The sequence below is a fragment of the Macrobrachium nipponense genome, chromosome 32 (genome assembly GCF_015104395.2).
Source record: "Macrobrachium nipponense isolate FS-2020 chromosome 32, ASM1510439v2, whole genome shotgun sequence".
NCBI classification, from domain to species: domain Eukaryota; kingdom Metazoa; phylum Arthropoda; class Malacostraca; order Decapoda; family Palaemonidae; genus Macrobrachium; species Macrobrachium nipponense.
Window position 1 is genome coordinate 49,201,959 of NC_061094.1, and position 9,249 is coordinate 49,211,207.

Below are 9,249 nucleotides of genomic sequence, written 5' to 3' on the forward strand. Positions count from 1 at the left end.
CCGTAGGCATTACCGCTCTGAATGTTTAACCGTTCGCTCAATAGATGGAGCTATTCGTTTCGCATGGGACTATCTGGCATCTTTTTTTCGCACACTCATTTGAGTGATATTAGGCTCAGCCTTCCTATCTTCCTTCAGTATATAGTCTTTGGTGAGAGCTATACGAAAAATATTGGCAATATTTAGTTTTGCTCTTGGCAATTAGTCAATTTCTAAAAACGATACCCAAAACAGCTTCTTCTTAGATAATAGCTGTAGTCAAGAACCTTTCAAGATTTGGAGAGAGTAAGCATTTCAAGGAAATGTTACCGAATTGAAGTAAATTACAAGGGTTAAATTTAATTCTTACTGGCTTAAGTCATTTTTAAAACTTGTCAATCGCTTTTTTTCTCTATTAAAAATGGTTTGTTTTTGAAATACAATTAAAGGACAAAACAGTTTTTCTCCGATATTCAAATTAGCCAGGTTTTCCAAGTAAAATTCAGGGTCGAAATTACCTATTCATTATGAAAATACTCAGGCTCTTCCCGCAATATGATTTTTTTTTAAATAATAGCAAGTCACTCAATGAAATTAAAAAAAAGTAATAATTATCTAACCAATATCTTGAACTGCACAAAGCCGCTGCTTTTATTTCCTTTATACTTCTGTTCCAGATGAAATCCTTAATAAGCACAAAACTGGATGTAAAAATTGATTAAGGCAGCCAGAAGTTCAAAGCAAGAAGTAGAAATAAAGGAACGGCGTCTCCTTTAGATAATTTAAGAGAAGAGTTCAAAAACCTTCATAATGGAAAAAAAAAAAATTTTTATGCGTACTCCAATTCGACAAACTTCAGTTAAAAGCAATGAACTATCAAATACTCATTCCTATTTTTCATATTTTAAGTACTAACTGAACAGGAATCCGAGAGCAAGATAACTTGACAGATCAGTATAACTTTTTAACTAATTGCCAGAGTAATGGATGTCCCAGATTTTAAGATATACCAACTTTGCTTATGAAATAAGATATTGCTTATGAAATAATGATAAACATCTCAAAACATTGACATTCTAGATAATTTGTAAGAAACTATGGATAGATTTGAATTATGAAAAATTCCAAGTTAAATCTTTTACTAACCAGTCTAGACAGATTTAGAGAGCAAATTAATTAAAGATGTTTCATTTACATTGGCATGATTTATCTCTGGCTACAGTCATGATTTTTACATTACAAAAGCGTAAATACCCTTTCAGTCCTTAGTCACTCTCTAGTTTTAAATCATTAAGCTCAATTCGAGAATCCAATTAAGATTTCTGAATAGTTTGATTTCAGTTGAAATATTTGTCGAAATTAATGCTAAGACACAGGAATTTATATTGAATTACCAATTCTAACCTTTGTAACTGTCAAGGCTTTAAAACTGAAAATGATTTCACAGTGATCTCTCAATTTTCTGAATACATATCCAAAGTAAAAGTGATATTGCTCAATTTCATTAAAAAAATCTAAATATCAGTTTCTAAAAGGAATTAGGTTTCGTCGTATGACTGACTATATATTTTACACATTTTCTTTTATGAAGATTAAATCTAACTAGTAAAACGTTATCCGAGGATTCAAAAGTCTCGATTTGATCATTTTAAATGACATACCCGAATTTATATGCTGAAGGCTACGTTAACAAAAATGGCAGAAATAGGAAAAATGGCTCATTACAAAAAATTTTTAACTTGGCAGACAATATAAAACTTGGAAAAAAAAAAAGTTTTTGCTAGTCCATAATGGCCCGTGGAAGATTGGGGGAGTGGGGTTGACGACTTTTGCAATTTATGGTTTGGAAACTAAAAAAATCAAATTATTGGCAATATTTGGGATTAACATTTAAATTAGCACTGAACTTGTCAAGTCTGAATCCATTATTAAGTAAACAGCAAGACATTCACACATTTTCCTAGACCTTAGGGTAGCCACCTTACAATGCTGTACCATAGAATTGTGACAAGTGGCATCACAAATTCCCTAATAACACAATGTGGGGTTTTCTAGGCAAAACAGAATATTTATATAATCATTATGGTTTCCAGAGTCAACTCGACTTTTCAAAGAATGAATCCTGCCGGTCTGATACTTCTTTTCGCACTGACGATTCCCACAGCACCACATGTAGATAGGTTGGCCTGTGACCGTTTGTTCCTGCTTTGAGGAATAAGACTATGTGACACTACACAAGGAGCTCTATGATTTCTGTTAAAAGTTCGCTTCTCCAGATGTCGAACAGGCAGCAGTTGTCGAGGGATAAGTGCTGAAGCTACGGCTTTTCACTCTATCTGTCTCACTGATTTTGTATCCAACGAAGAACTCTCCATGATGATCCTAAATAAAAAAAAAAACTGATACATTTGGACACATTAACTAAATTAATTTTTGACGACTCCTGTAAAAGTCTTAGTGTTTATTAAGAATTTAGGATTCTTGTAACTATCAATATATATGCTAGAACTCAATAGTACTGAAAATGGTAGTCAATATATTAATTAAAAGTAATAAAAATAAAGAGGGGGTGGGGGCCAGTTTAAAACCTATTTCATTTTTTAAGAACAGTATTCACTTACAGTGGGTGAAATAAATTGTTTTCAGTGTTGAATAATTAATTTGCTCCAATATTCGCAGTCTTATCACTACCCAAATATAAATCTAATTTTATCTCAAGTTATATCTTTTTTTAACAGCAGGAATCCTTTAGTTAGAACTGAATTCTTACTGTGGTTATCCAGGATTTTATGGGCAATCAGGAATTCGCAAACTGGAGTAAAAGTTCAAATAAAGTTATTCATGACTTTTGTCAGCTGGTGTTCACTAGTTTGGACCTGAAATATGAACGCTTATTAATTTGCCGCAATTTCATCAAGACTTGTATTTTGAACACTCATTAAGGAGAGAGAACCACCTATCCTTGCATATAAAATATAAAAAGGCACATATATGCAGACTTATTCCCAAAAATATAAAAATGCACATAAATCAAGCCTTATTCCCAAAAATATAAAAATTACCCATAAATGCAGTCTTACTCGCAAAAATAAAAAGGCACATAAATGAAGCCTTATTCCCAAAAAATATAAAAGTGACTCATAAATGCAGTCTCAATCGCAAAAATACGAAAATGGCTCATAAATGCAGTCTTATTACCGGAAGCAATATTAATGCAGTACAAAAGTGAATGATTAAAGTATTCGTTACATTTTTCAAAATCTAGAATTGAGCCCAGTGGTCATGGTTCTTAAGTTAACTGTCACATCTAGATTAATCACTTCAAATCTCTTTCCTATAAAAAGGTTTATTAATATGTCTGTCGTCAGGAATCCATCAGTTCCAGAACGTCTTTTCCCTGACGTTGGTAAAACAGTTTTGCCCTCAGAAGCAAGCTCGCTTTGTTCAGTGTTATACAGGAAATTTGATCCGGAACTCACCAATTCAACCTGGAATTAAAAAAAAAAAAAATACTGCAATAAAACTGCAACATTGAGGCATATACTTAGAAATGTCCAATCAGATATTTACTATTTCAATGTAGTGTGGGACAAGTTACACCCCAATCAAAACACTATTCCAGTGGAAATGCTCAATGGGCTGCAAGTGGTGAGAAATGGGAACACTAATTTGCTCCACTGTTTATCTTCAATTATCTTGCCTTTCCTTTTCCACATTTTGAAAGGACAGTATCCCTTTTACTAGTCTTTCCTATCCTATACTACAAACTTTTCCTGAATGAGCTGATTTTCATGTAAAGTACAAACCTAATTATATAAAGCAAAAATTGCGCAATATAACAAATGCACCTTTCATTTTACCGATCTCCCTTTGTATGCATTGTAACGCTCAAATGTGTCTTTCGTATGATTCTAATTTTTAAGTTTCATCAAAATCGTGATCGAACCTCTAGGATAAGTAACAACCTTTTAAAAAATGGAAACCACATAAAAAGACTGTTTGAAAATTTGACAGGTTTGATGCCCGTAATTTGAAAATTCGTTCGTTCAGAGCCTTTTTCTTTCAGAGCCAGTTAATAATGCTACACAATGTGTATTTAGTGCGTTTAAAGATAAAAGTATCGAGTGTAGAATACCAACTTTAAATAAACTGATCTTACAGTAATTAGATTTAATTCACTTTTAAATTCTTCTCGAAGCCACATTAGCTTCCTAGAATTTTGGTTATTACCAAATCACAAGTGAACTCAATTAGGAATAATTAAAAGAAAATAAAGATTAGGGGTAGGTCTCAGTCTATATGAAAATTACTTAGAATTCTTGATCTACATGAATTTATTTTCTCACAAACAACACACCACACGCAGCTCCAAGAAATAAAAGTAAAACCGTTAACCCAAATTACAGTAGCCATGTTTATAACGAGTGTGTTTCCATCAACGGTAATTTATACAGCTAATTTCCCTAAGTTTATTTTTTCTTTAAATAACCTGCATGGTGGTTTCTACTACCGAATTTGTACTACACGCAAACAGTACACAGCAAAAGCAAACAGATTAATAGAACTGCCTTGCCTTTGTCGTACAATAATAATACCTAAAACTAGAATCTTTATTTCATCCCTGAACACGTTATAGAATATTTGACCTTTCTACCTACCTCAACTAACTCTTATTTGATTAAGTTTACCGTACTATGACCAGACATTTCAGATACATTTCAACGTTGATTTATTCGCGCCATAGTCAGCAATGGAAATAGATTTCGGGAACGAGGGATATTTATACTAAGACTGTCTTCAGAGCACAAATTATGCACTGGACCTCAACTAGTTCCTCATTGGACGAGTGGGTTACGTACTCGCCTATCGATTTGGTAGTTTCGAGTTCTGGGGATTAGAGATTAATTTCTCGATATAACCTGGCTCGGATCCCACAATAAGCTGTAGGTACCGTTGCTAGGTAACCAATTGGTTACTAGCGACGTGAAAATATCTAATCCTTCGGGACAGCGCTAGGAGAGCTGTTAATCAGCTCAGTGGTCTGGTTAAATTAAGATATACTTAACTAGACCTCAAATAAAACCCGGTGCTGCCATTTAAGTTCCAGTGTTACTTTAAGCAGCAGTCCAAGTCATTTAAAACTCATGGAAAATCAGAAGTAACAGGAAATCCATCAATTACTTTATTAGAGTATCGTGTTGCTATGCAATTGAATGGGTTCTGAATAAGTATTATTTTACGGGGACAAAGTAAAAATATGACTGCATGTTACATACAACAAATCACAATAATGTTACAACAAATAATGAAAAGTAAAATCTACTTTTGCCACGGATCCACAAATCTGACGAATAGTGGCATTTGTAAATAAAAAATTACTTGAATTATTGCGATCGCAAACCAAATTCATATTTCTTCCTTAGGGTAAATTTGTCTAAAATTTTGATAATTTAGTTCCAGGTACAAGTGGAGGGTAACATTTTCCACTTTTTTAAAGGGCTCTTCAAAATATTGCATACAGTAGTCGCGTAATCAGAGCTCAGAGAGAGAGAGAGAGAGAGAGAGAGAGAGAGAGAGAGAGAGAGAGAGAGAGAGAGAGAGAGAGAGAGAGAAACTTAATTCGAGTTGAGAGTGGAGGTGTCAAATGATATATCTAGTTAGAATTTTTCTGGATATATTTGTGGATATTTGTGAATAATCTGGTATTTCTGGAAACGTAGGAAATCCTTAAAAATCTACAAATGTCTTTTTCAAGTGTCTGGAAACGTTTATTGTAAGCCCCGTGCGTGACATTTTAATTTTGACGAAATTAGAGACCCTATTGAGACCAGAACTTGCACTGGGTATACAAGAATAATCATACATTTGGAAAATTCGTGATATACTCCAAAAGAAAGACAAAGGCAAATTTATAATTTATGATACCACACTACACAGCACTACAGCCATTAACAGACTAACTACCAGTCTCCAAGTGATTAAAAGTATTAGTGCGCCAATAGACCAAATTCGGACAATCAAGTCTGTTCTTAGCACATGCACAGGAATGAACTGAATTGCTTACTGATAATACGAGTTTTATTTTCTTTAAGAGCACAGGCTTTACAAATCATATTACAACTCCAATAAAAAGATAGTAACGTCCACGATCTCAACCGACCTACCAACCATGTGATATTTTAACAAAAACTTCCTCATAAGACACTAGTAACCTATTTCAACAACTGGAATTACTTAAAGATTCAGAAATTAGTTTCTCACTTTTTTTACCGGTATTTTCGTGATTTAGCCGATGTGCCTTACCTGCTGTCAACTCCTAAAGCATTACAATTCAGTAAACAGTCAGGCTGACCAAAATATCCAAAGAATAATATAACAGTTACAAAGTTTTACATTATAAAGGAGTTTATGCGGTGTTCAAGATGGATATTTCATTTCCTATACCATTTACTTTGATATTATTTTCCTTAAATCAACTAGCATCTTGTCATTTTCCTACGCAGCTTTAGTTATGTTAACGCTAAAATTCCCAAACACTTTAGCTAGTGCTAAAGTGTCACTATCTGAAAAAGGTAGATATAATTTCCTGTATTATTAGATAATTCATTGTATTCAGTATCAGTATGGTACGTAAGTCCATTTTATAAACTTCAATGATCGAAGGTTAAGTGGTTGCCTTTGAAAAAAATAAAAATAAAATTCCATAAACTATAACTCACTAAATCTTTTAAGGTCAAACTCTTTAAAAATAATTTGCTGTTTCAACTGTACTTTTAATGGTGGTAGCACGCTTTTTGTACTAGTAATAGAACATATTGTGGGCCAAGTACAGAAATTAGAGAGTCCAAAACTACCATACTAAACACTTGTTACTTACTAGCCTAAACAAAGTTGCAAGTTTTGAAGATTGACAAAACTTAGTATTCACTGCATATTTAACTAAACATTCCATACGTTGATGTGGTCAGCTTTTGTAGATGCACTTTAGACGGCACAGCTGAGAGAAGCTAGTTTGTATTAAAATTGCTTTATGATATGACTAAACCAACAAAGGAACGTTGGTAGATCTATATTACTATTCCGCGGCGGCCTAGACTATGGCAGTTGCGGTATTTCTATGCGGTTTTACCTCCTGAACAAGAATTTTAAGTAATATTTATTCGGACGACAGTAATTAATCCCCAGGGGCCAGTACTAAACACGACGAAATACATTGGACGCCCCAATCCCTAGTGGATGTCGTATTCGCGGTTACGTTCCTTGCAGTCCGTGTGGAACTATTCTTTGGAATTACCGGAACGTTTAACAGGAATAAAGTTTCCAAAGACTGCGATACTGAAGTACTGCAAATGGAAATACCCACAAGCTTTGCTGATGATTTAGCTATTGAACCCACTCCTATTAAGCATGAATTAGTTGTCTAATTACTTAAAAACAGGCATACGCTTTCCTGTTGCCATGTGTAACTTGGATATTAAAGAAACAAGAAATATAGTCCAAATATGTCCTAGCATTTAAACGTGTACAGGCTAACCAACTCCAGGAAATTTTTACTCAAATTCCCATTTTCAATGACCACCTATTGGAAAAAAATCACGTGTGTTGAGGTAATGGTTAAAGCAATGGCCCCAAGTGACAAATTAAAAATCAGTCTTTAGAAATGTTAATAAAACTGAGACTTGAATAATTTAATTCGTGCTAGCAGTCATTGAGTAATCACGTGAAAAAAACCAAATCTAAAGATCTTCAAATACTGATAAGACCAGCCAGATGGCGGAAGCACTCCCAGGCACCTCCACCTCATCCGGGCCTCATTACTAACTCGACTGCCCCGTACATGTGTTAACCGTTTCGTTAATTATAAGGACATTTCAGCCCATTACTCGGGGCAGTATGAAAGGTTGGTAATATACTGTCAAGATCACGGCTGTGGCGTACTTTAAAATCCACTTCCACGACCCCAAGACGAGGCTCCATGCCTTCGTGAAAGCGGCTGCTGAACTCTATCCTCCACCCCTTTAAGGTAAGGTTCCTAATCTTCATGTTCTTTGTTATATTGTGTTTTAGTGTTCCAAAGGTTTAGTGCTTTAGATGTCTGTGATATTTATTGGGAATTATTTACCACCATATCCCAGCGTGGCTTTACCAACTCGTACCTCTGCCTTCCTCTTCCGGTAACCAGCCAAAACAGACCCTCTGTTAGATTTAACAGAAGTTCTTTTATTTCTGTTCTCTTGCACCAAAGACGCGGGGGTTTTAAACCATGCAGTTAAATAGTCAACATCTCGGATGATTTCCAAGCATAATTTGCTAAAACTAAGTAAAGTTTATAATGAATACTTTCCTGGATGAATGACCAGGATGAACACTGAACGAAAACCATTTAATTTAAATAAAAACATACCGGTGGTTTTAATTCGTTGAAATAAAAAATTCGTAAGTCTATTACACACTACACTCTTGCTTCTTGACAATACCGGTGCTTTGGCAGAACTGGCCGTCCAAAATATTTTAAGTCATGTCTTGCTTTGAAAGAGAGCAAGGACAAAAAAGTACAGTGTGGATCGTCTTAGAACTATATGAGAGACTTAAATGGTATCCTTGAAAAACAAAAGCATGATCTGCCAAGATTCCGTTTTCTTTGAATGAGCACAACTACCCCCGATGGCAGACTAAAAAAAAACTCTGATTATATTGAAAAACAAGAAGTTCCTACAAAAAATAATTCACTTGAAAGAGAGCTTTCCCTATGTATCCGACTCGCACATAAATAAGCGACCAACTTTTCAAGACATTTCGCCATCGTCTAGACAAGCATCGGGAATTTCAAAATGTATAACCCTGCTTTTTCAAATTTTATTATTATTTTAATATTCATACGACAGGTTGCGATGCCAAGATTTTATTTAATATTTCAAAAGAGCAAAGGTAATCTGATTTGCTTCTAATATGTTTTACTAAGTTGGCAAAATATAAGCGGAAAGAAAATCAGTGATATTTTGCTATTTTCACTGAATGATGAAAGAATCCAATAGTATAAAATAAACTCATTACCTAGTCAATTACCATACAGGATTTTAGGTGAGCATTTCAGTTAAACATTTTGGAAAACACATTCTTATGCGTCTTAGATATATATATATATATATATATATATATATATATATATATATATATATATATATATATATATATATATATATGTGTGTGTGTGTGTGTGTGTGTGTGCGCGCGCGTGTGCGTCTTAGAAATATATATATATTATATATA

The 9,249-nt window shown here is 34.1% G+C and overlaps 1 long non-coding RNA gene across 1 annotated transcript; it reads right to left on the reverse strand.

Annotated features, from left to right (window-relative positions):
* Positions 1–1,101: 1,101 nt before the first annotated feature.
* Positions 1,102–8,492, reverse strand: LOC135207502 (uncharacterized). The gene is made up of 3 exons (XR_010312979.1): positions 8,384–8,492; positions 2,750–2,855; positions 1,102–2,361 (listed from the first exon to the last, which is right to left on the reverse strand). It is a non-coding gene; the product is annotated as an uncharacterized LOC135207502 (long non-coding RNA).
* Between the last annotated feature and the right edge of the window lie 757 nt (positions 8,493–9,249).